The sequence below is a fragment of the Ambystoma mexicanum genome, chromosome 10 (genome assembly GCF_040938575.1).
Source record: "Ambystoma mexicanum isolate Mex_15411 chromosome 10, UKY_AmexF1_1, whole genome shotgun sequence".
Lineage (NCBI taxonomy): Eukaryota > Metazoa > Chordata > Amphibia > Caudata > Ambystomatidae > Ambystoma > Ambystoma mexicanum.
In genome coordinates this window covers 1,282,876,938-1,282,900,683 of record NC_090932.1, presented here as the reverse complement: position 1 = coordinate 1,282,900,683, position 23,746 = coordinate 1,282,876,938, and the positions used below count along the sequence as shown (strand labels likewise).

The window sequence follows — 23,746 nt, the reverse complement described above, 5'->3', positions numbered from 1 at the left end:
TACATCTTTTAGTCAAGCCCAGCTCCCCTTCACAGCTCAGGCTGGAACGCACTCCCAATCCAAAGCGAACCTTATGGCACCACTTTGTCTAGTAATTTATTTAAGAACTCGAATCAGAAGCCACATTTGATCCACAGACTTTCAGCAGGTACGCGCATCTGTGATGGCAAGCACCGGCGTTATTCTTGCCCTTTGCAGGTACTAGCAACAATTCCTATCCTAATATTGAAAGAATAATCTGGTTTTAACCATATTGCTCTTTTTTTTATTAACTCAAATTGGAAGTCATGCTCGCTGGGGCGCCACGGATGGGCTTTACTTTTTTAAAATGTTATTTTAAAATAATGTGTTTACTAGTTCAAAGAACTATTTCACATATCACCCGGGAGGATAGCTCAGGGGCAACGTGCTCGCCTTGGAAGCAAGACGACATGGAGCAACACAGGCGCGCTTAGAAACCTGTGGGTATTAAGCGCGTTATAAATAACCTATGCTATCATATAATAACAATAAAAGAACAAAAGTATACATTTACATCAGGGACGTCATTTGTCGGTTGCTAGGGGATGCATTTGCAACCCCTAACCCTGCCTTTGCGACCCCTGGTGGTGGAGGGGCTTGGATTGCGAAAATGACTAATTTCTTTTTGAAATCATTGTGACCTCAAAAATAAATTGTTTCCGTTTCTGTTTTGCGAAACGGAAATAATTTCTTTTTGTAGTCAGTGCGAGTGACTTAAAAAAAAAATGATTTCCTTCTGAAATCCGAGCCAACTCCCATAGGACATGGATGGCTCTGGCTCCTGTGCTCTGCTGCGCATGACAGGAACTAGAGCTGCTTCCTTTCGTGCGTGCTGCTGCAAGGGAGGCAGAGTCATGCCTGCAGCGGAGGAGCTGCAGCACCGAAAGGTAAATATATTTGTTTCATGTAAAAGTGTGTGTCAGAGTGTTATGTAATGTGTGTGTATAACATCTGGTGTGTGTATGCATGTACCGTCTGTAGGGTGAGTAGTGCGTGTGCAGCGTGAGAAATGGTGTGACCGTGAAAGTATTTATAATTGACCACCTTAAAAATCACCAGCTACCACTGCATGCTTTCAGCACAGGGAAATCGTTATGCTACCTTACCAGTTCCTGTGCAGATATGTGGGCTTGTGATGGGTGACATCAGTGCTCCTCAGATATCCTTGCAAGGGATCTAAACTCCCGAGTGATGGATGCTCAGCAAGGTAAACATGGAAAAGCATCGCTCCCTGGTCCAGGCACTATTTCACACGAGGATAAACAAGGGTAATAGTGAGCATCTATGCAAGAATTCCTTTCTCCCCTTGTTGTATGTTTTTTGTGTCACTGAGATGTCTAACCGGATCCCAGTTGTCAGGGTGTTGAATGTGTACAGCAGTGGCCATTTGGGACAGAGAGAGCCTTTGGGGAGTATGTGAAAAAATCCCACTTCCTTGTGTCATAGTAAGAAGGAATAAGAAAAAGCACCACCCTGTTGCTATGGCACAATGTAAAGAGGGAATGGTAGGGTCTGGGGCTGCACTGCAGCTGCAGCAGATGAGGGTCCACATGCAGGGCTGCAAGTTGACACAGAACAGCAGCAAGGGGAAAGGGGGTAGAAAGGGACCTCCCCACGGGTAGGAATTGGGATGGAAGAGAGAAACAACGGGCTGGGGGAGTGAAACACAGACTGTTTCAACTGAAATGAGGCAAATGATTCAACATGGATAGGAAAATAGCACAGAGTAGAGGCCGGAGATGACATTTTCAACAAGACACTGTGCAAAAGTCCCAGAAAAGGCTACTGCTTACCCTAATGTACAAGTTAACTTATCTCTACCAGAGAGCTACCTGGAAACCCAATAGCTGTTATATAATGTCTCTGCTCTAGCTTCCTACAGCTAGTTCCATAGTTCAACAGCTTATACCTGTTATTTACTCCTGCTTAAATTCCATGTTTTCCCATATTTTCCAGAATCCTTGATCAATGTTCCCATTCCCATTCCGCTGTTTCTTCTCTCTTAAATTACTTCACCCTTCTAATAATTCTGATACTTTTCTGAATTGGTGACTTGGGACCAGTGGTCGAAGTGTACGTAAAGAAGTAGTGGAACTATGTTCCCTGCTGGCCTGCACCCCCTTCCCACAAACACCATCTCCACGTTCCTTCCCACACACAATACACCCCCAAACACTTGCACCTGCTGTTTAAGGGAATGTTCAGTGCAGTGCACTGAAAGTGCAGGTTTCAACTTCTTCCTACACTTTTATTTTAAAATGAAACCATTGCAGAACGGTTTCTTTTTAAAATAAAAGTATAGGAGCTGTAAAAGGTCATTTAAAAAAGTAGAGGAGCACCGCTCCCGACTGCTCCCGCTCACTTCGACCACTGCTTGGGACATGATCACGGAACAGTTGCTACTCAACCTCTTGGGTTCACGAACTGTGGAAGAACCTGCCCAGGAAGTGCAAGTGATTGAATTGTGGGTGTTGCGTGCTGTGGTGGAGGACAGTATTCTGCATGTCAGTGACATTGAGGCCAACAATATATCACAGGAGGCAGAGGCTAACATTGAGGACGAATTGTGTGTGGACTGCCTCCTTCAGGGTAGCGGGCCGCTCTGCTGCTAGGGTCATATCGGCAATGAGTGTTGGAGCCCGAGGTGCAGCAGGTAGAGGGGGAGCCAATGGTGCCAGGGGAGCTTGAAGGCACCTGTGTGGTGGAGAAGGGGTCTCGGCCTGAGCCTTCTGTTGGCGAAAGAGGAAGGTGAGCACAGGTGTTCCTGTCCTAATTCCATAAAGTGGCAAAGTTAACACCTGATCACACTCAGTTATAAGGTGATTGCCTCGTGGTTTAGCTTACAGCTATGGGTAACAAACCTGATGTAATTGCGAGAATAAACTTCTTCCTGGCTATTTTCGGTTTTATAACATACCTCGTACACATTTTAAACCGTTTAAACACAAACGTTATATAAAGAAACTAGACTCCCATAAAGTATGAATTTTCAAAGCAATTTCTTTCTCTGAGCACTTTTTTTCATGGGCATTTCGTTCGATTATTTTACAAAAATAAATGTTCATAACACTACTTCAATCCACACTATTTCACCTAAAGATACGGGCAACAGTAATGACTCATGCGCATTGTGAAAGGGTCATGTGCCATCACTTGCTGTGAAGTCGCTTGGTGGTGGGCCAAATTACATCACATCCTGTGATGTCATCATACATCAAGGGTTAAGTGATGTCACTTACGCTAGCCCTGGCATTTTGGTGAAATGAAGTCTCTGATTTACACCTTTATTCCAAACCAATATAAGATATAATATTTCTTTAAACATATATAACTTAAAACCAAACAATCATTAATCGTAAGCAATCAAGGAACTGATTCAGCTTTGAACTTTGCCACTGCTACCTTCCACACATTGGGCCTCATTACACGGACGGCGGTAAAGGTTAACGGTCACCGTTAATGGTACCAGTGACCGTTAACCCTTACCGCCTTACTACGAGGTCCCTTTGCGGGTTGGAGACTTAAACGCCTGCTTTTTGCAGGTGTTAAAAACCAACCCGCAAAGGGACCGGGGAGCTAATTACGGTACCGCAATTTGCGGTGCTGTAATTAGCACCTTCCCCATTCCCATTATGCCCTATGGGGCAAAAATGGGAATGGGGAAGGGCAATGGGGGAAGGGGGAATTACCGCCCCACCAACCTTGGAATAGGGCGGTAATTCCCCTTTCCTCCAAGGCGGTACCGGTATTTTACCGGCATGGACCAAGGTGCTGATAGCACCTTGGTCCACCGCCGTCCGTGTAATGAGGCCCATTGTATAATGCAATCATCAAAGAGACATTACATGAATTAAGACAATGGGCCTCATTACGAGGTAGGAGGTAGCCATGGTGCTATTAGCACCATGGCTAACCCCTTACCGCATACCGGGTCCGGGTTCTCAGAATGGGTACTTACCGGGTCATTCCAACCTTGGAGGACCCAGTAAATCCCCATTCTGAGAACCATTCCCATTTGAGCCCCCATAGGGCTCAATGGGAATGGGGAAGTAGCTAATAACGGTACCGCAATTTGCGGTACCCTTATTAGCTCTGAAGTCCCTTAGCGGGTCCCGTCCTTAACACCTGGTCAGACCAGGTGTTTAGGAAGGGACCCGCTAAGGGACCTTGGAATATGGAGGTAAGGGATTACCGGCACCTTTACCGGTGCTGGTAATCCCTTACCTCCTACCTCGTAATGAGGCCCATAATATCTCCAGAATGCCTCCTCGCTTAATGCCACCACCCTATGCAGAAACCGTGCTAACAGTTTTTGGTACGTCGATTCAGATTTTTCACAAGAGGTTAAGATATGTTGGGCTGTTTCCTTCACCTCAGGCTTTAAAAGAAATACGACAAGTCCGTAACTCCTTAGGTATTCCATGTCGAGGGCCCAGCATGGTCAAAGTTGGCAAATCATCTACTCTTAGCAGAAGATGGAATCTTCGGAGAGATATTGCTGGGCATTTAAGTAGGTAGTGCTGTGTAGACATACATTTGTAATACAGACAATTGTGCTTCTGATACCTATTGAGACGTTCCAAATTAGAGAAATGTGCAATTCAATCCGATGACTTTATTTTATTGGCCAACTCCACTTTTAATTAAAAAAAAGTCTGGCGTCCAATTTGGAGTCCAGTTCAGGGATTCAAAAAGATCAAATGACAATTCAGCCCACTCGTAGAGTCCGTTTCCCTTGCCTTTATTATGCATAACCCGACCCAAATGGTTTAACAAAGGGCGTTGCAGATGTTTCTTCCCTTCATCAGCCATATGCCCTTTCTTCTCAGGACCTGTAAAGGGTGTGCGGGCAATCTGAGCTCTACGCGTATCCGCTCAATCGGGATAGAGTGGGGAAGGCCCAATAAGGATCTGCAAAATCTACATCCAATCCTTTTTAGCCAGCTCAGATCAGTCATGTAAGTGTTAAGAAAATAGCGCAAACGGGATTCTAACCCAGCGATATGCAATGGACTAACCTGTTCAGATGCAGCCAACCGTGATGTTTGCAAGAATCCCCCACTGCCTCTGCCGACCCCTGTGATAAGTAGGTTTGCAGAAACAGCAGGGAAACCCTCAAGGAGGAAAAAATCCTCTGTCTGATTTTCTTTGATTGCGTTGTTCCCGGAACCTCCAAGAAGCCTTCCGCACTTTGTTTTCTCCTGTACTGCGCCGAGGTAAACAGCAGGCTAGCAGCCGGCGGGAAACGCGGGCTGCGAATACAGAAGGCAGAATGAAAGGTGTGTACTACAATGTAATCTGTCTGGACCCTTTTTTAATACAAAATGAGGATTACCTTAAACAGGAATCAAGGGGCCAAAGGACCACGAGAGTTGGGCGGTTTCAAAGTGAGGAGTTCAACTGCACAGAGTTCTATGAACAAAAAAGAGATAGTGAGTGGGAATAGGAGAGGATAGTAGCAAGGATAGTTAAAAGTAACACGGAAGTTGAGAAGAGAAGGAAAACGAATTTACAAGCGATATGCTGCATCATTGCAACGTGCCTCATCTCCGGTCTTTCATGTACTTGAGCACTTTGCACACTGCGGACTTAAGCCGGGGCTGCTGAATCCACGCACCAACACTCCTCCGTCTGGACCACTCGACGGTTGCATGAGACTTCGGCAGCCATGGTGGAGGAACCAGGATGTAGTGCACCAACCCTCTTCCAGTGATGGTGCTTGAAATTGTCTCGGGCACCAATGAAAATTTGGTCCACAGTTGCAAATGGCAATTCATTCCTTTTGTGACAGATTTTTTGAGTAGTACCCAAGGAGAAGTTTATTTTTTGACTTGATTGAATACTGTGTAGTGACACTGATTAGATTAGACACTAGTTTTTTTAAACTGCATTGATTTTAAAATACTTATTAATTCATTTTTAAAAAGAAGCTTTTAGAAATTGACTTTTAGCAAATGTGCATGTAGATGTGAAATCCTCCCCTTCCTATTGCCTGATTCATTTGATTAATTGTTGTTGAAACATGTAACTCGAACGCCGCATTGGCTCCTTCATGAAATTCGAAGTTGCTCCTTATCGCACTACAACTCCCATGAAAACTGTAGTTCCTGCTGGTATTTATTTTACAGCGGGTGTGACAGCGCTGGCGCAACAACATCAAACCAGTCTATGGCGATCCGTGGTGTACATGTGTATGCAGAAAATGCATGGTCATTTCTGTCTGGTAAGCTGGTGGTGATTTACGCCTTGCTGTAAATGATGCAATGTGATTACTTGGCACCGTGATACATCCACTAGGAATCACAGTGAGCTGCTCATAGTCTAGAGATATATTACTATCCCTCAGGGATACCAGTCACGGCACCGTGTTGCTACGCACACTGAACAATATCAGAGGTGCCAATATCATGCTGAAATCACGGAAATTAATCACTGACACTCTCGTCATGATCTATATACGAGCCCTAATTAATGCCAGGTCAGTAATTAAGAATGCTGTTGTTATAAATGACTATATTGAAGTTCACAACATTGATATTTTCATGATTACTGAGTTGTGGTTTACTTCATCATGTCTGCCGTAGCTCCACTCCTTGGTACCAGACAAGAACCTGATCAAATGGCTCAATAGAGAACAACAAAGGGGAGACGGCATCGCCATCATATACAAAGACACTGTAGACATTCAAAATATCTGTACCTTGAGCTGGGATAGTGCCTTTCAGGTTCTGCATGCTCCTATCAGTTTACTCCTAATTACTCTCTTAAAATAATTCTGTGCTATAGACTCCCCTGGACCGGCCACTGACTTCCTTGACACTATGGACACTTATTTAGGGGTTGAAGCTAGTAATCAGTCAAAGATTATTATTTTGGGAGATTTAACTATATGTTGCAATGAGCCAGACAATAGCGACTGTAAACATCTAAATGATATTCTGGACTCACATAATCTCTGTATTCTCTCGGATCTCTCTACACATGTAAGTGGACACTGTTTAGACCCTATATTGTTTAGAGTGCTTAACCTGCAGGATGTGGATATTGAACTGGTGAGTTCATCAGATCATTTCCTGGTTCCATTTACCTGGATCAAAGAGTTGAATATAAATAGAAGCAAAATAACATCTATTTTAGAACCTTGACGTCGAAAGAAAGTTATTGATTGTATTTCTGAAACTGACCTTCTGAGTCACATATCTACGACATACGACACTACGGTGGGTGTGGATGTCTACACAAACTTGATGAGACAACTACAAGTGAACTGTGATACTATTGCAGCCGTTAAAACACTAAAATGAGAACTAGGAAAGGGAATCAGTGGCCTAACGACAAATTAAAGTATTGCCAGAGCCAATATCGGAAAACAGAAAAAAATGGTGCATGACCAGAGCCACTGAGGACCATATAACAGCTAAATCTGCCCTAAAAACTTATAAAGATGAGATCTCACAGGCAAAAGCACTACAAAAAAATACATTTTGCAGCAAATAGACCTAATGAACTCTTTATGGCTATTAGGAATCTTTCAAATACTGATTGTATAATCCTGCATGCTTCGAGCTCAGAAGATGGATAATGATTTTAACAGCTTCTTTTTTAATAAAATTGACCAGATTAGAGTGAATATCGATGCTCAATCGATTATGACTCCCTCCTTAAATGAGTCCGATCTTGTAGGAGAAAAAAGCTTCATCCACCTGAGTTTAATTTCTCACCGGTGGGATAAGAAACCATTGAGAAATTACTTGCTCACCTTAAACCAACTAATTTCACATACACCCCAATTCCAGCAAATTATGCAAAACAACATGCACAGACACTGAGTGAACCCATTCAGATGTTTCTAAATGCCTCACTCGACCAAGGTTTTGTGCCAGAGGAACTAAAGATATCATACCTGCCACCTCTTCTAAAAAAACTACCTTGGACCATAAAGTCCTCGCCAACTATCGCCCTATTGCAGTGCTATTATGGCCAAAAAAATCATTGAGAAAGTTGTAATTATGCAACTCCAAGACCATTTGGAAGCTCATAATATTTTAGACCAATACCAATCTGGCTTTCGGCAAGGCCATGGTAAGCAGACAGCTCTACTTAAGGTCTGGGATGACCTACTCGAAAATGGCAACAAGGGGAACATCCGTATGCTTGTCATGCTAGACTTGTTGGTAGCTTTCGATACTGTGGACTTTAATATACTTAGCTCTAGATCAACCTCTCTGGCACAGGTATCGGAAAAAGCAATGAGATGGTTTGACTAATTTCTAACAAACCGACTCCAACAAGTGAAAACAGCCCCATGCCTCTCTGAAATGCTGACAGTACCTTGCGGAGTGCCACAAGAGTCATCTTTGTCACCCATATTGTTCAATCTTTATATCTGCCCATTGTTAAAAATGTTTACTCAGTTTGATCTTCAGTATCATTCATATGTGGATGATACGCATATCTATGTCCGTTTAAAACAACCCTCAGAGGCAGCAGAGCGTATTTTGTAGTGTGCGCAACAAATCTAGTGTGGATGCTTGAGAATAAACTTCAACTGAATCCAAACAAGACGGAAATCATCGTATTTGGTCCAAAAAACAAACTGGCAAACCATTTTCTGATAATACCATGCCACACACATTTTGGAATTGCCTCTAAATAAACAGATTTCGTGAAGAATATAGGATGCATCTGGCAATCCAGCTTGGGTTGTAATTTGCAGGTGAATCAGATTATCATGTCTGTATATTTTCAACTGAAGATTCTGAAACCCCTTCTCACTTTTATACCTGAGCATGATCGTTCAACAGTGGTAGGTACTCTTGTTAATGCCAGGCTGGAATACTGTAATGTGCTTTTGGTAGGTAGTCCAAAATATCAGTTACAGTGTCTTGCAGTAGCCCAAAATGCAGCAGTATGCCTGATCTTCTCCCTACCTTAGAAAGCTCTAGTTTCGGAGTTTCTTAGAAGCCTCCACTGGATGCCGGTCCAGCAGTTCAAGCTACTGTGTCTTGTCTTTAGATGCATGTGTGGCCTATCTCCACCATATCTAACTTGAAAAATTAAGACCTACAACCCTACGCATTCCTTGCGATAAATGGATCAAGGTCTTTTGGTAATCCCCCCCTTCCAAAACTACTTGCTGGCGGGACAGCTGTTTTTTGGTGGCCGGTCCCCAGGCCTGGAACTCACTCCCACCCAGGGCCGGTCTTTGTATCAGGCAGCCCAGGCGGCTGCCTGACGTCAGTCAGCCTCTAGGGGGCGCTGCACCAGCAGTCCACAGTGCCAGTGCTAGAATACACGTGTAACATATTTGTTTCCTAACATAATAAAAACGAATGTGCCTGTTCATTTTTATAATGTTAGGAAACAATGTATTACACGTGTATTCTACCATTGGCACTGCTGCAGGCTGTGGCTTCGGCCAGGGCAGTTTCTAGTCCATTTGGTGCCCAGGGCGAAACTCAAGGAATGCGCCCCGCTGCACCCCATCCCATGCGCCACTCCCAATGCACCCCACGCTCCAGTCCCGCTGCACCCCGCGCACCACTCCCACTGCACCCTGCACGCCATTCCCAAACTACACCGTTAAGGAACACCTACCCAAAGTCAAACAGTCCGTCACACAAGGAATGAATTGCCATTTGCAACGGTGGGCCACTGTTTCACTGGTGCCCAAGAGCATTTTATGCCCCAGTCCCACTTAGGCTGCAGATTATGAGGACTGGGCACATCAAGAGACCATGAATATGGCATAGGATGCAGTATATACAACCAACAAAGAACACAAGATGCTGAAGAGGGTTTGGAGGCAACCTAAGCCAAAGGGCAATGACAAGGAGACACCTGAACCCAATAAACAATCATTTTAACATTCTTTGAATGGGAATCAAGTGTATGCTTTGATACAGTAAAGTCTTGACTGTTCTAAGGATACATGGACCAGGATTATTTATTTATTCATGCTATGTTTGTCGGGTACCTGCATATTTATTTATTTATTTATTTGTGCAATGCGTGTCAGATACAGCTATCCGACAAACATTACATAAATAATTAAATAAACCGGTTCGTGGCTTAAAGAATATTTACTCAGCAACACTGGTCAAAACTATTACCCGCATAGTGAAGTAACTCATCACCATTACCATGGAAGTGGTTTAAAGTGTAATTGATATATAGTTTGGAAAAGAAGTGGCATGAAAGAAATATTGCTGCTTTAAACTATTATTTTGGCCATTTTCTGAGCTTGCATGGACGCACCATGGGCCCAAACGGGTCTCCGTTTGTACCGTGTCTGGGCCCACGGTGCGTCCCTGCAAGGCACGCCCACTCCCCACAGCCCGCTGCACCTCCCCTCCCATCTCAATGCCAGCACGAAACCATTTAGTGACTAATGGGCCACCATTAGCAGTTTCCTGCCAGCATTGTAATGGAAGGGGCTGGTTTTAGCTGCAGGGGGACCTAAAGTGTTTTTATTGGTGTGCTAATGCCCCCCACCCCAAGTGGTGCGAAAGTGGAGGGATCCTCTGACTTCTGTAATGTCACGTAGTACTTTTGTACTACGTGACATTACAGTCGGAAGGGGCAGCGCCAGCACCTGACCTGCAGAACTTTCCCCACGTCAATGCGCCACCCCACAAACTGGGGAATTCCATCCCCTCCAGAGGCTCTAGGGACCGTGGCAATTGCAACCCCCGGGGCTATTGCGCCCGGGGCAGTTTCCCACCTCGCCCGGGCCAAGAAACGGGCCTGGCCTCGGCCCTCGGGCAGGGCAATTGGCAAATAAATTAGCAACATTTGTTGCTTTATTACCTTCCCCCAGCCCCGGGTGGCGCCGGCGCCGCTGGCACCAGCCAGGCCCATGGGCGCACATGCAGTGTGCCCTCCTCCAGGCTATGGGCGCGCACTGCCACTGAAGTGTGGATCGATTGGGGCAGGCTGGTGTTATCGGCCCCGGTCCTTACAGAAAAGAGGCGCGATTGGGTCACTAAATCCTGAAGTTGTTCCCATCACAAGCACACACTGCCAAGCAGCAGAATCAGCAAATACAAACAGTTGCCGCATCCTGCCCTCGCTGATTGGACATTGTTTCAGGAAATCCGGCAGTAACTACAGTCTGTTGAGGCAAGCACACTTCTTTCCTCCTGCTCCAGTCCTCGCAGGTGAGGCCTATTGCTGCATAGGTGTTTTATTTATTTTAAAATGGTATTGCGGAGATGACTGGGCCAACCAAGAATGGCCTCTGGAGGCGACAAAGATAGACACTTTTGTCAAGGCTCAAGTAGTCATGAAAAAGGAAGCAAGCACTGGTGGTGGACTCTCCTCAGGAGATCAAAAGGCCGGTTCTCGGAAGACCTGGGCAGAGTGTCACCGTCAGCAGATCTTAGACAGTTGCAAGTTCCAGTGGGGTTGGATTGGTCCGTCTGTCGGCCATTCAGCCCTTGGCCAGGCCAAAATAACTTTGAGGGCGAGGCCCTGGGGGCCAGTATTACGCGTGAGCCGGTTTGGAGGTTACTACACCCCCTAGTTCCTGCTCCCGAGCATATTGTTCGTCGTTCCCTCTTTCCTGGGCATGCACTGCTGACTTTATTTTAGTGCAAGAGTTTCATACATTTCACTGTTCGCTCAGACTTGTCTTATACTTTTTATCATTGTGCTTCTTTTGTTTGGAATAGCAATCATGCTAGTCTAACGAGATAAACAAACGCCTACACGAACGCGCCTTGTGAATGATGGTGTGAAGCATGGATGCAGGTGCTGGACCAAAAGCTGAGCGAAGTCTGCACAGCAGCTGGCTTGGGAAAGCGACTCAGCAACTATAGTAGAAACCGTCTCCGTGGACTGTTGGCCCGTCTTCCGTATAATGCAAATACCCAGACTTGCAGGATCCATGCTTCACTTTCTTTGTTCCTTTGGGGGCGACATGCTGTAGCATCAATTCATGGCCTTTAAAATACCCCACAGGGTGCAGCCTCCCATCTCCTTTAACACAAACGCTGGGAAATGGCCATGACAAACTAACACCACATTAATCAAATCCAAATCTCTAAATATTGGTTCAAGTGTTGGGGAATCACCTGCTCACACTTTCTGTCATGTGACCAACCAGTGCAAAAAAGGTGTTTCAGAGCGTGGGGCTCTTGATGCCACCCATTTCTTCATTTGATACACCTGCAGCTAAACACACCCTGGGGAGGCAGCTCCTCCTGCATAGTCCATTTCTCTCCCAAGCTCGGGACAATGTTCTTTACCATAATGGAGAATGTGAAAAAGCACAGGGCTGCAAGGCTGGGGGGTGAGGGTGGAGGGCAAAGCGCACTACGCTTGAGGTACACTGGAGATGCTTCCCCTGATACCCGCAGTACTCCAAGTCCCTTGAAATTAAATTTGTCTATAGACTGCGCAATGTGAAAGGGCTGCTGTTATTCATGCAGCACGCGACTAGTAATTTGCAAAAAGTAAACTTAAGGAGTCCCAAGAAAAGGTTGCCTTCCACCCTTTAAGAATTTGATTGTTTTTGTTTTTATGTTGGGATGGTAGACATCGTTTTTCTTTGCGATTTTACAGTTTCATGGTGCTGTTGGGAGCTAAAATGAGTGATCACAAAGGAAACATTTAAGAATGTTGAGAGTTCACGAGCATGAGCGAAACAAGCCCCAATACTCGAACTGCCATTTCTCTGCCACGGTAATGCACTGCAGTGTGTTTCAATGTAAAGTCCACATTGTAATGTCATAATTTTAGAACGCCACCTCTCCAACATTAACATTGGGTGCTATGTTGAATTGTACATGCATGTCAACTCTCTGCATATGTTTAAAGTAGACTTTACCACTCACATGGAGTAGTGATATTGTTTATGTGTCCCTCCTAAATATATTTAACTTCCCGTGAAATATTTGATGGAATACATATTGCATAAATGCATGTATTTTAATGCTGAGATAGATGGGCTTGTACAGCTATCGGTGGGAATGTTGCTGGTGCTTGTTCTGGGAGGTTCGAGTAACACTGTTCAAGACCAGTTCATCACCTTTTAAGAGTGGCTAAATGTTTGAGGTCATACGAATGACATTAGTGTAGATCTGACATTGTCGATTCTCTGACCTGAGTCACAGCAGCAACTGGTCATTGTTACTAAAAATGAAGAGCAAAAGCAGACTAACGTAACCAGGCCTGTTCGGGTTTGACCCTCTTATTGCTGTTTTCTGAGGTTCATGAAATTCAGCAGATGACAGCATTGACAATTGTGTTAACTCATAGTCCCCACTCCCACTGCTCAGCCCATGACACATGCATGAGATCACAGGTCGGGTGAGGGGCGGCGCCAACGATGCTTCCCGCCTGGGGTGCAATCTGTTGTAAGACCGGCCCTGCTCCCACCCCACCTATGACAGATTGAATCCCTCGCTGTCTTTAGGAAGCAACTAAAAACATACCTAGTTGTGTAAAACTGAATAGCTGATGCACTGTATTCTTTCTCTATCTTCTTCAGAAAGAATCTGCACCTAGATGCAGCCTGCTGATTGGTTCCTCAGGGATATGCGCAATACAAATTCCAAATCAAATGTGATGCAAATGGTGCTTTTTAAAGAATATTTATTCAGTAACACTGGTCAGAACTACTAGCCACATGGTGAAGTAACTCATCAAACTGGCCCACTTAGCCTAGAAAAGTGGCCCACTTTCACCAAATACACTGGCACACACTAGCATTTTGTGTTTTTGGTTCAGGCATTGCCCTATTGCCCTATAGGCCAGTCCAACCACGTGGAACGACATGACCCTCACCGATCGAGGCCCGGTGAACAGCTGAGACCCAACTCCCTCTCCCCCTGAGGTCCCACATCAATAAGCCAAGGCAAGGGCAGAGCATTGTGGGGCAACAAAAAGAGGAGAAAAAACCCAGCCTCCCCTGACTCCAGCTGTCCCCTGGACACTCTGACTCCAGCTGCCCCTTGGATCTACCGATTCCAGCTGCTCCCTGGACTACCTGATTACAGCTGCCCACCTGTACCCTCTGACTTCCTCTCTGCCCTAGACAAGTGACACCTCTTGCATTTAACCAACACCTTTGTGAATCCCTGATGGCTGTGCCCCCAAATTCCTGCACAGACCCAAACCCCAGGTCCGGGCACCACCATTCACACACTGCCACCTCCAAATGCTGTTACCACAGAGTCTCCACATTCTCATCTTCTGACCCCCATCCAGGTCCATTAGCCAATTCCCTGCTCCTGGGCCACCCCCACAGGCCAGCAAACTACCTGAACAGCCCTCCTCCTTCTCTGCCCAACAACACTGGACACCCGCCAGGACTATGTCACAGCAACAGCATGTCAAGTTCACATGAGGAGCTGCAAGTCCTGGTGGAGGAAGCCATAAAGGAGGATTTGAAGATCGGGCAAAGCCAGCGTAATGAAATCTGGAATGCCATCCTGCGAAATGTAAATGTTGTAGTGGCAAAAAACGTGTAGGGTGGCTCAGATCCAGAAGCACATGCAGGACCTGAAGGGACGTGCCCGGGAGCTGGGCGTAGAGTACAGCAGGGGGTGTCTTGCCACAGGAGGTGGCTCACCGCTACCAGTTCCAAGCCTGTGGCCATGGGAGGTGCAGGCACTGGCCGTCATTGATGTCAGTGTCATGAACATCTGCTATTTGTCGATAGCGCCAAGATGCCCATCTGCGGGTGAAAGTGCACTCTACAAATACACCTGTTATGTTTGGTTATGTTATTGTGTCTTTGAGGGAATTGGAGAAGTTTAAACTGGGGCTGGGAGCAAGTCAACTGCATGTATGGGGCATGTCAACCTATACTTCTTGGGGAAACTGTGTGAGTGTTCAGGACCAGCAAATAACCCAAATGACAGCCACATGTCCACCAGACACTCCTCTCTGTGACTAGGGTATCTGACATCAACCAAATATGCACCCCCAAGACATATCCCAGAGCCAATGTTAATGTGCCTCTGTCCACATCCCACCACTTCCCATCTACACATTGTTTGTTTGTTTGTTTGTTTATTTAGTATAGCGCGCAAAACCCAGAGGTAACAGGGCGCAACAGAGAACAGGAAGGTAAGATTACATAAAAACTTAGTTACAGGATAAGGCACACATGAATATAAAGCATAGCATTACGTTGCGTGGAATGTACATATATACATATAGTTAATTAATTACTTACATATTGGCATATTTAATGCTGTACATAGAAGCAGTCAGGTTGAACAATGGCATGTGAGAGGGCAAGGTTAGTCATGGGGATCATTGGACCGTAACCAGGTGAGGGTTTTTTCGCCTGAAGCTGTCGTTGGATTGGTCTCTCCTGATGTTGAGTGGGAGGGCATTCCAGTGTTGGGCTACCAAGACAGAGAAACTACTGCCGCTGGTTTTCTATTGTCTGAATTTGGGTACCAGCAGGCAGTAGAGTTAATCAATCTGGTGGGGCGGGAGGAGTTTTATTTTTGCTATTCTGGCTGTGAGATAGGGGGGCCTGCATTGTTTAAGCATTTGAAAGTGAGTGATGCTGTTTTGAGTGAGATGTGGTTGCAAATTTTGAGCCATTTGTGCTCTCTCCTTTTGTTATTGGTAGCTGATGGCCACATGAGATGAAACCTGCGAATGTGCACACCTGACCACATTGAGCATTGAATAATAGTTGTTGCCACAAAAGATGACAGAAAGGTGATGGGCAGTAGAGTGCAGACGCCAGTCGCTCCCATCTATTTGTGACCCCACCATGGACAAGAAGACCCCACTGAACAGCACTTCCTCTGGACACATGAATGTGTGCATGCCAACTTGTCCACGCACTCCCAGTGATTTCCATGTCTATGCAGGGTGAGCAGATACATGCGCCACAAAGGAGGTGACATAAGGGCCTGTCTTAGGGGGATAGCTCAGGGGCAACGTGTTTGCCTTGGAAGCAAGATGGCATGGAGCACCACAGGTTCCATTCCCGGGCTTGCGCTTAGAAACCTCTGGGTATTAAGCATGTTATAAATAACCTATCATAACTTAGCATGCAATGCACTACCAATGACAGTTGTGGATGTGTGGCTGCTGTCTCAGAATATGTCCAACTGTATTTGGTCCAAATCTGCAGATTAAGACATGGTTCTCTCCAAATTGTATAATATAGGCCAACCAAACCTCAACATGCTAATTGATACATTGTGCACACAGGGGACATTAGAACCAGATGTTCAATGCAAGTCACATACAAGTGTGCCTTCAAGACATGGACCTGTTGTATCAGATGGTGTAGAAGGCAATGTACATCATGTCACATGACCCACGTGCACTGACACGAGTACAAAACAAGAAAGCCCTTAAAATGCAAAATACATGCTGAAAGTCATGTTTACACAAAATCCATTTGAGTATGCACACTGCTGCACTTTATTACAAATTAGGGTCCGTGTACCTTGCACAATGAGTGAAGACATACACAGTGTCCCCATTCCACAAGCCACAACCAATTCAACGTTCCATGAATGCGCTGTAGGATGTGATTGGATAGGTGAAATGGTTGCACGACCATGCAACAAAGCCATGCCACCACTTAGACCTGCAGAACACATTCAACACCATGTCCACAAACAAATGTACTGACAGAGAGCTGGAAGGAAGGAGATAGCCCATCATCCAGAGTACACTCAAGGGAGGATAGAAAACGGGAAAGGTCACGAGAAATCAAATCCCTTAAACTTATAATTAAGGAGTCATGTGGGAAACCGCAGCAAAGGGTAGCACTGGCAACAGGAAAGGCATAGGGCAGCTCTATGGCCATTCATTTAAAGAGCACACCATTGTATGGCATTCAGGTGCCAGGGAGTTGGGACCATATAATGGGAGTACATATCTACCTCCCCTACCTCCTCCTCCATATCAAAGGCACAAGCCTATGGATTGCCATGCAATCCCCGTGCCATGGAAAGCTCTCAGAGGCAGGCAAACGCTGCAGAAATCCCCCCTAAACGCCCCCTTGTGTACGCATATTGCAGATGGCTTGTAGAACCGCACCGCCACAAATAGCAAGAGTAGAGTTTCATGGGCTACTACGTGCACGGTGTATTGGAAAGGACAGCATTGTGGAATGGAGCTGTTTTCATGTAATTGCGGACATAAAATGATACCATCTTCCAATTCCTCAAAACCCATCTCGCGCAGCCTATATGTTAACACAGAGTGCATCATGCCAGCGACTACATAATGGAACTATCTACTGCACATGGGAATTATGAAGAGGCGATGTGCAAACCTAAACTAGCCCTAGTATACACATAATATGCTCAAGTAAAGGTAGACAACTCACTAACCTCTGACATTTGTTCACAGGGATTGGACCCTATACAAAAGGAACGCAAACAAACCAACAAGGACTATAAATATCTAAATGCTGCGAAGGTAATGTGAAATATAAATGAAATTTAAATAAAACAAACCATATGGAAATAATATGGTTCAGTTGTGTTATTGTGGTTTTATGTTGAATTATTTTTGTTAATCTGACTATGTGTTCGGTTTATTTCTCTGTTGTTATTTTTGTCAAATTACCTAACAATCCTCCCCTACTCCAACCCCTAATCTCGGTGATTTGATGTTTGTCTATACGTCTGTGCAAATTATATCATGTACTTTTGGATTTGTTAATGCTAGCACAAATAGCCCTGATTTGAGAAAGGCTTTCAGTAGCCGAAACACGTGTCATCACTAAGGGCATAATATTAAAGCTCAAGTTTATGGTATAAAAATATCTGGCGCATTTATTGACCTCTGAGCATGTACAAATACTGTAATAAAATAAAGGTTACATAAAGGAGTTGGGCAATCTACAGAGCAGGATTATTGGGCACGATGCAGGGACATGATTAGAGCGTTCCATTAGATGTTTGTGGTAATTTAGGTTCAAATCCATTTACAAATAAAGAGTGTTGATGAAGTTCTATTACCCAACACATTGTATCTATTTGATTGGCCTTTCCATTCCTCTCCAGGGAACACATGCAATGTGTTTCACATTATTAGGTGTATTTCAATAAATCTGTCTACTTAAAATATAGGGCAACATTTTGACCAATGAAGAAGAAGAGTAACTTAAGTTAGAGAGGGGTAGTATCCAGAATGTAACCACCCACATATGTGGATTCAGTAGGGCACCATTTGAGTGGTGTCAGTAACGCCAATGTAAAATTGTTGGGGGAGTCAATGTGAATGTGGTGGCAGTGATGTTGATGTGACTGGTGGTGTTAGCAAAAGTAATGTGAATGGGGCGGTTGTGGTCGCCAAGGTACTGTGAATATCATGGTGGTAGTGGTTGCAAACTGAATTTGGGGGTGAATGTAATGTAAATGTGGTGGTAATGGTCGTCAAGGTAATATGAATATCATGGCAGTGGTAGGGAGTGAATTATGAATGTGGTGGTGTTAGTGGTGATCAGAATGTGAATTTAGTGGTAATAGTAGTCACGATAACTTGAATGTAATGGTTGTAATTGTAATATGGATATGATATGATCTGATATGGCATTTATAACGCGCCTGTACAGAAGTGTTTCTAGTGGAAGTGAATGCAATATTGCAGTTGTGATGGTAATGGGAATGTGGCAACATGGAATGTAGTGTGAATGTCATGTGACTATGTTGATAGATGTGATTATAATGAGTCATGTTGTGGTATTGTGCGGCATGGTTGTGTGCAATGAGACAAGTTCAGTCACCTGACCCTTTCACAAGGGCATGGCAACCCCTCCCAGCCTCGGGTGGGAGGCCTACCAGGGTGGACGCCAAAGCCAGTCCTACCCCAGAAGGGGAAGGTGGCAGTTGAGAGTGCTCCAATTCCTTTCCCCTCCCCAAGTGCCTGTTTATGTGTGGGCAGTACCCAGTTGTATCACCCCATGCCTCATAAAACACATTCTCACATGTTTTTTTACCTTTGTTCTAGATCCAAAGTCAATGCTGCAGTCGAACAAAGAGCCCGGAGTAAATACAACCCATCATTGGCGCACGCCATCTCCTTTCCAGCAGCGAATTAGGGAAGCAAGAGGGAGGGGGCACCAGATGCTGCAGAGAGCTTATGCAGCCGTCTGCCAATCGTACACTGATCCCCAGTGCTGGCGCGAGCAGCGGCCGGAGTACTTCAACTTCCCACCCCCACCAAGGAATGAAACAAGGGATACCGCCACGAACACAGACTATTCTTACCTCAGGTGAAGCCTCAAAAATAGCTCCTAATCCAAACTTGGACAATTTGCAACACTGGCCCACCTTACTACATCACGAGTAGCCTGTGCAGAGAAAAGGGGCAGGGCTTCACCCACTATTTGAAAGTTTGCCTGAATGTCACACCTCCCGGATGTGGAAAAGAGGGCCGGATTGGCCATGGCCAGACAATGAACCAAGGGATGGGGAGAGGGAGAAAAGAGACACCAGGAAACAGGAAGTTTTGGGTTGTTCGGATAACTTAGGTAGGAGGAGATGGTGACAGACCAATAGACTTGCTGGAATAAGGACAGTGGACAAGAGTGTGGGGGCGAATTGTAGGTGGTGAGTGCAAGTGGTGCTAAGTTGTGACTGTACAGGTGGGACTAGCAAATGAAATGAGGAAGTGAATGTCAAGTGATTGTGGGTGTGAAAGGTGTGTGACGGGGAGAATGTGGGAAGGAGTAGGAGTAGTGTGGAGGGGGGAGGAACAGACGTGTGGGAGGTGAGAGTAGCAGTTTGGAGGAGGCAGTAGTAGAAAGACTGAGAGACATCTGAGGGACAGAGGAAGAAGAAGCAGGGAGTGGAAGGAGTGAAGTTAAGTGGATTGGGAGAGTCGAGAGAGGATAATACGATACAGATTCAGGGAAAGAAACATCAAGTCGTCAGAGGCTAAAAGACACATACTCAGATCCTCTGCTAGATATTAACGGGTTGGTAGTGGAGGACTAGCTTAGAAAAGTCCCTGTTGGAGTTTAGATTGATAAGGTGATTGCCTTTAGGTTCTCCCCATCAGCTGGTCTAGAGATTTGACGGTGTCCAGTCAACTCGTCGAAAAAAAACTGGTCGACTGCAATTTGGTCGACGCAATTTGGTCGAAAACCATTTCGTCGAAATTTTTTTTTTATTTATATATTTATTTTTGGGTTTTCGTTTTGTTAAAAAAATGGGTTTTTAGAGAAAAAAAGGGGGTTGGGGGGGGGACCCCCCCAAAAAAAAAAAAAAAAAGGGTTAAAATAGAAAAAAAAAAAAATTCGACGAAATGGTTTTCGACCAATTTGATTCGACCATTTGTCTGGTCGACCAATTTTTTTCGACGAATTCACTGGCAACCGATTTGACATTAGGAGTCAATAGTCGCTAGATACTAAACTGGGATTAGGAATGCCTGGGTCAGGATGGAAAATGCTATTCGTTGAGCCATGCTTGCTTGCTTGCTTGCTTGTGCATGCTATGGGTAACGTTTGGTTATGATTCTTAAGGTGGGAGTGTTTAGTGTGTGTGCTTAAATGCTTAGAAGAGATGACTGGTGTGATGATGAAATGTTGTGTTGCTGTGTGATGTGGACAGTGTGTTGTTGCTCGTGTGTGCGAGAGGTGAGGTATGGGTATGGGGCACCGGGTACGTGAGGACATTGTGGAAAGCGCAACGCGAGTTGATTGTTGTAAGCGGTAAGCGGCATGGTCGCAAGCGGAACCCCAGCATATACACGGTAACATACTTATCTGTCATGTATCTACATGCGCACATTTATTTTTCTTTGTAATCTCTATGACCCAAAACATGTGACACATACGCCTTATACTCTTTGAACACAGGTGCTGTGAATATAAGATTTATTTTTGTGCTTCAGAATTGAAAACACACATAAAAGAAGACTTGGGGGTCACTTGTAATTGTTGCTATTACATCCAAGGTACAATATTCATGGCATATTTTAACAATTCGTACATTAATGCGTTTCAAATAACAACACAATTGCATTGCACTCTTTTTAGGAATAGACCCTGTACTTCCAATTACTTGCAGTCCAACGAAGTAAAATTCCAACTTGGAAAGGTAAATACATGTACCTAATGGACTGGTCTTTTGATCATTCTCACATGAACACAGTATGGAAGCACGCATCACTATTAAAGCTTGAGCACCCTGGTATAAGGTGTTTAATACACGCAATGGAAGCACTTCAAAACACGGGCTTCGCACGGGACTATATTAATAATAATAATAATTTAGCATTTAAATAGCGCTACGAACCCTCAGGCATCTGAGCGCTGCTTATTAGTACACACGGTGTGTGGTGCTCATTTATCGACCTCGGAAGGATGAAAGGCTGAGTTTGGCCCTACCGTGATGTTCGTCAGCAGGCTCTGCACAAATTTCAAAGCGAGAGCTCAACTGCTGTGCTATCAGACCGCCTGTATATTGTATCCGTTTAAACGAAATTCATTTTCCAGACTTTGGCGTCTGAATTAGAGTGGTCTGATAACAATATTTTGATAACAGATGGGAAAATACGAACGAGTAACTTCTGCATTAGAAATCATCACCTAACCCCGTTAGTATATCAGCTGTATAGAGGTGTTTGATAACAGAACATAAATGTGTATGTCATATGCTTTTTGTAAAGTACTTTTCAGTCACAATAACTTTAAGAATTATTTACTGACTATGGCATATGAATAATGAGGGCCAACTAACTCCAGTTGTACAATTGGTATCAGGTCTTACTCTTTGATAATAGGGTTTGACACACTATATTGCATGGAACTCAGAATGATAATTTGAGGTGAGGTTATTCGAGCACTCTTAACAGTTGAATACGACTCATGCCAAGTATGTCATGATTTATTGCTAAGTATTATTTTCTATCTCTTATTTTTTGCCTTTTCTTTTGTTACCTATGTCCTACCCTTCCTTTTCTCTCTTTCATGCAATGGACTTGTTTATTTTCCTCTGTTTGTTTCTGATTGACCTATGCAACGTGATCAACATTGGGCAATAATTCATTGTTTTCGTGTTCTTGATGATTTGCATAAATACATTTAACGTTTAAGCCTTTACATAGGCATAATACAGTGTTGTAACACTTTTTGCCTTGAAAAAGAACAAAAGTGGTTGAAACACGTGTCGGCAAAGATTGTACTAATTTAAGCAGATGACGCTGATTAAAAAAAGGGCTGCAAACTGCAATTTGATTGTTCTTCTAATGAACTTATGTGACAGCGCATGTTCATGGAACAACAGCTAGTGTTGTATTTTCTAAATTAGGTTGGGGTAACCTATCAGTTCCATTGGATTGCAGCAGTCAACATTCTCATAGATTGTATGTTGACCTTTTGCCCAAGCATGCATCCACCTGGCACCCCATACTCTCATTTTAGCTTGTAGGTGTTGTTTGGTTATTTGCCCCCTCATTGACTGTACATGGCTATGCTAATCGCTATGGCCATTCCCACCCAGTTCCTGCCCCTGCCTTCCCAAATCACCTCCTCATGGGAACTCTTTGAGCACACTTTAATCAAGCCTTTCCATCAAAATTTGCACTCGAAGTGCCTACCTGAGTTTTTTTCAAAGCAGTCTTCTGAGAGTTAATGACATAATTGATGCTGTAAACTGGCTACTGGTGTAATAAACATGTGTTAACCAGGACTGCCTTGAACCATTCGATTTATAAGCACTATGCAGGTCCTTCACTGAAGTTCTGTTAAAAACAAGCATTGGAAAATCCAACAGTTTTGGCTTGTGTATTTGGCATTTGCCAGGCACTGATTTTAGATGCCAAAGTACTTGCACCATTTTGCACCAGGTACCATGAATGGCCAGTTGGTACAAATATGGAAGTTCCTGGCAAGTGCCTTTCCTGTGCCTGCACAAAAGCCCAAGCTGTTGACATTGCCAATGCTTGTTTACTAGGTCATGTTTAAACAAGGCCATGTCAGTTCATAGTTTAGATACCTTATTTACAAAATGCTTTGCAAATAAGTTACATATCGCTTGGGTGGGCACTACGAAAGATGCAATACCTGAAGGTGTAGCAAAGTCAAATACGATTTTAAATATTTATTTAGCTGAGTTTGCTGCACAATCGTTTTTTGGCATTCTGGATGGCAAGCCTATAACACTTCAGCGTGGCTAAGCCCAAAGTACTGGAATTAGTGCTTTATTCACAACTCCAATTATGGTCTATTGGAGAGCAATTACCTCAGCACTAGGAGCTCTTTAGTGAACCATGTATTTATTTTCTTGTTTTTGGTGGGTTGAGTTGATATTCTTAGCCGTACTAATTCATCTGGCGCATCTGTCAAGTCACTGATACATTTACTCAAAATCATAGTGTGGTCTGCTTAATCGACTTAGTTTGCCTCGCCCCGCCCAATGAGAGCTGAACACGGCTGCTATGGCCAAGGGAGTGGCTTATTTCTAGGGTTGTAGCAAACTTTTAACATGCGATACAGATGCCATCACAGATAAATAAAATTGTATACTACCATGGCAGATCAGTCAACAGGTAAAATATGCTTTTTCACCACCAGTATCTCAGTTGAGCAACATATTTGGTCCACGATCCACCTAGGATTATGGGTAGAATCATGGATCAGGGCTGTAAAGCCCAAGGACTCAAAGCTTTCCAGCAGCCTTCTTGATCTAGCAATCTGTACTTGCGGGGAAGGGTAACTTGTGGGAGTCAGCTTCTTCGTCCTCACAACCTCTTAAATCAACAATGTGCCAGTGTCGCAAGT

At 44.4% G+C, this 23,746-nt stretch overlaps 1 long non-coding RNA gene across 1 annotated transcript; it reads left to right on the top strand.

Annotated features, from left to right (window-relative positions):
• Positions 1-830: 830 nt before the first annotated feature.
• Positions 831-22,655, top strand: LOC138492241 (uncharacterized). The gene is made up of 3 exons (XR_011276171.1): positions 831-908; positions 17,362-17,430; positions 18,967-22,655. It is a non-coding gene; the product is annotated as an uncharacterized lncRNA (long non-coding RNA).
• The last annotated feature ends 1,091 nt before the right edge of the window (positions 22,656-23,746 follow it).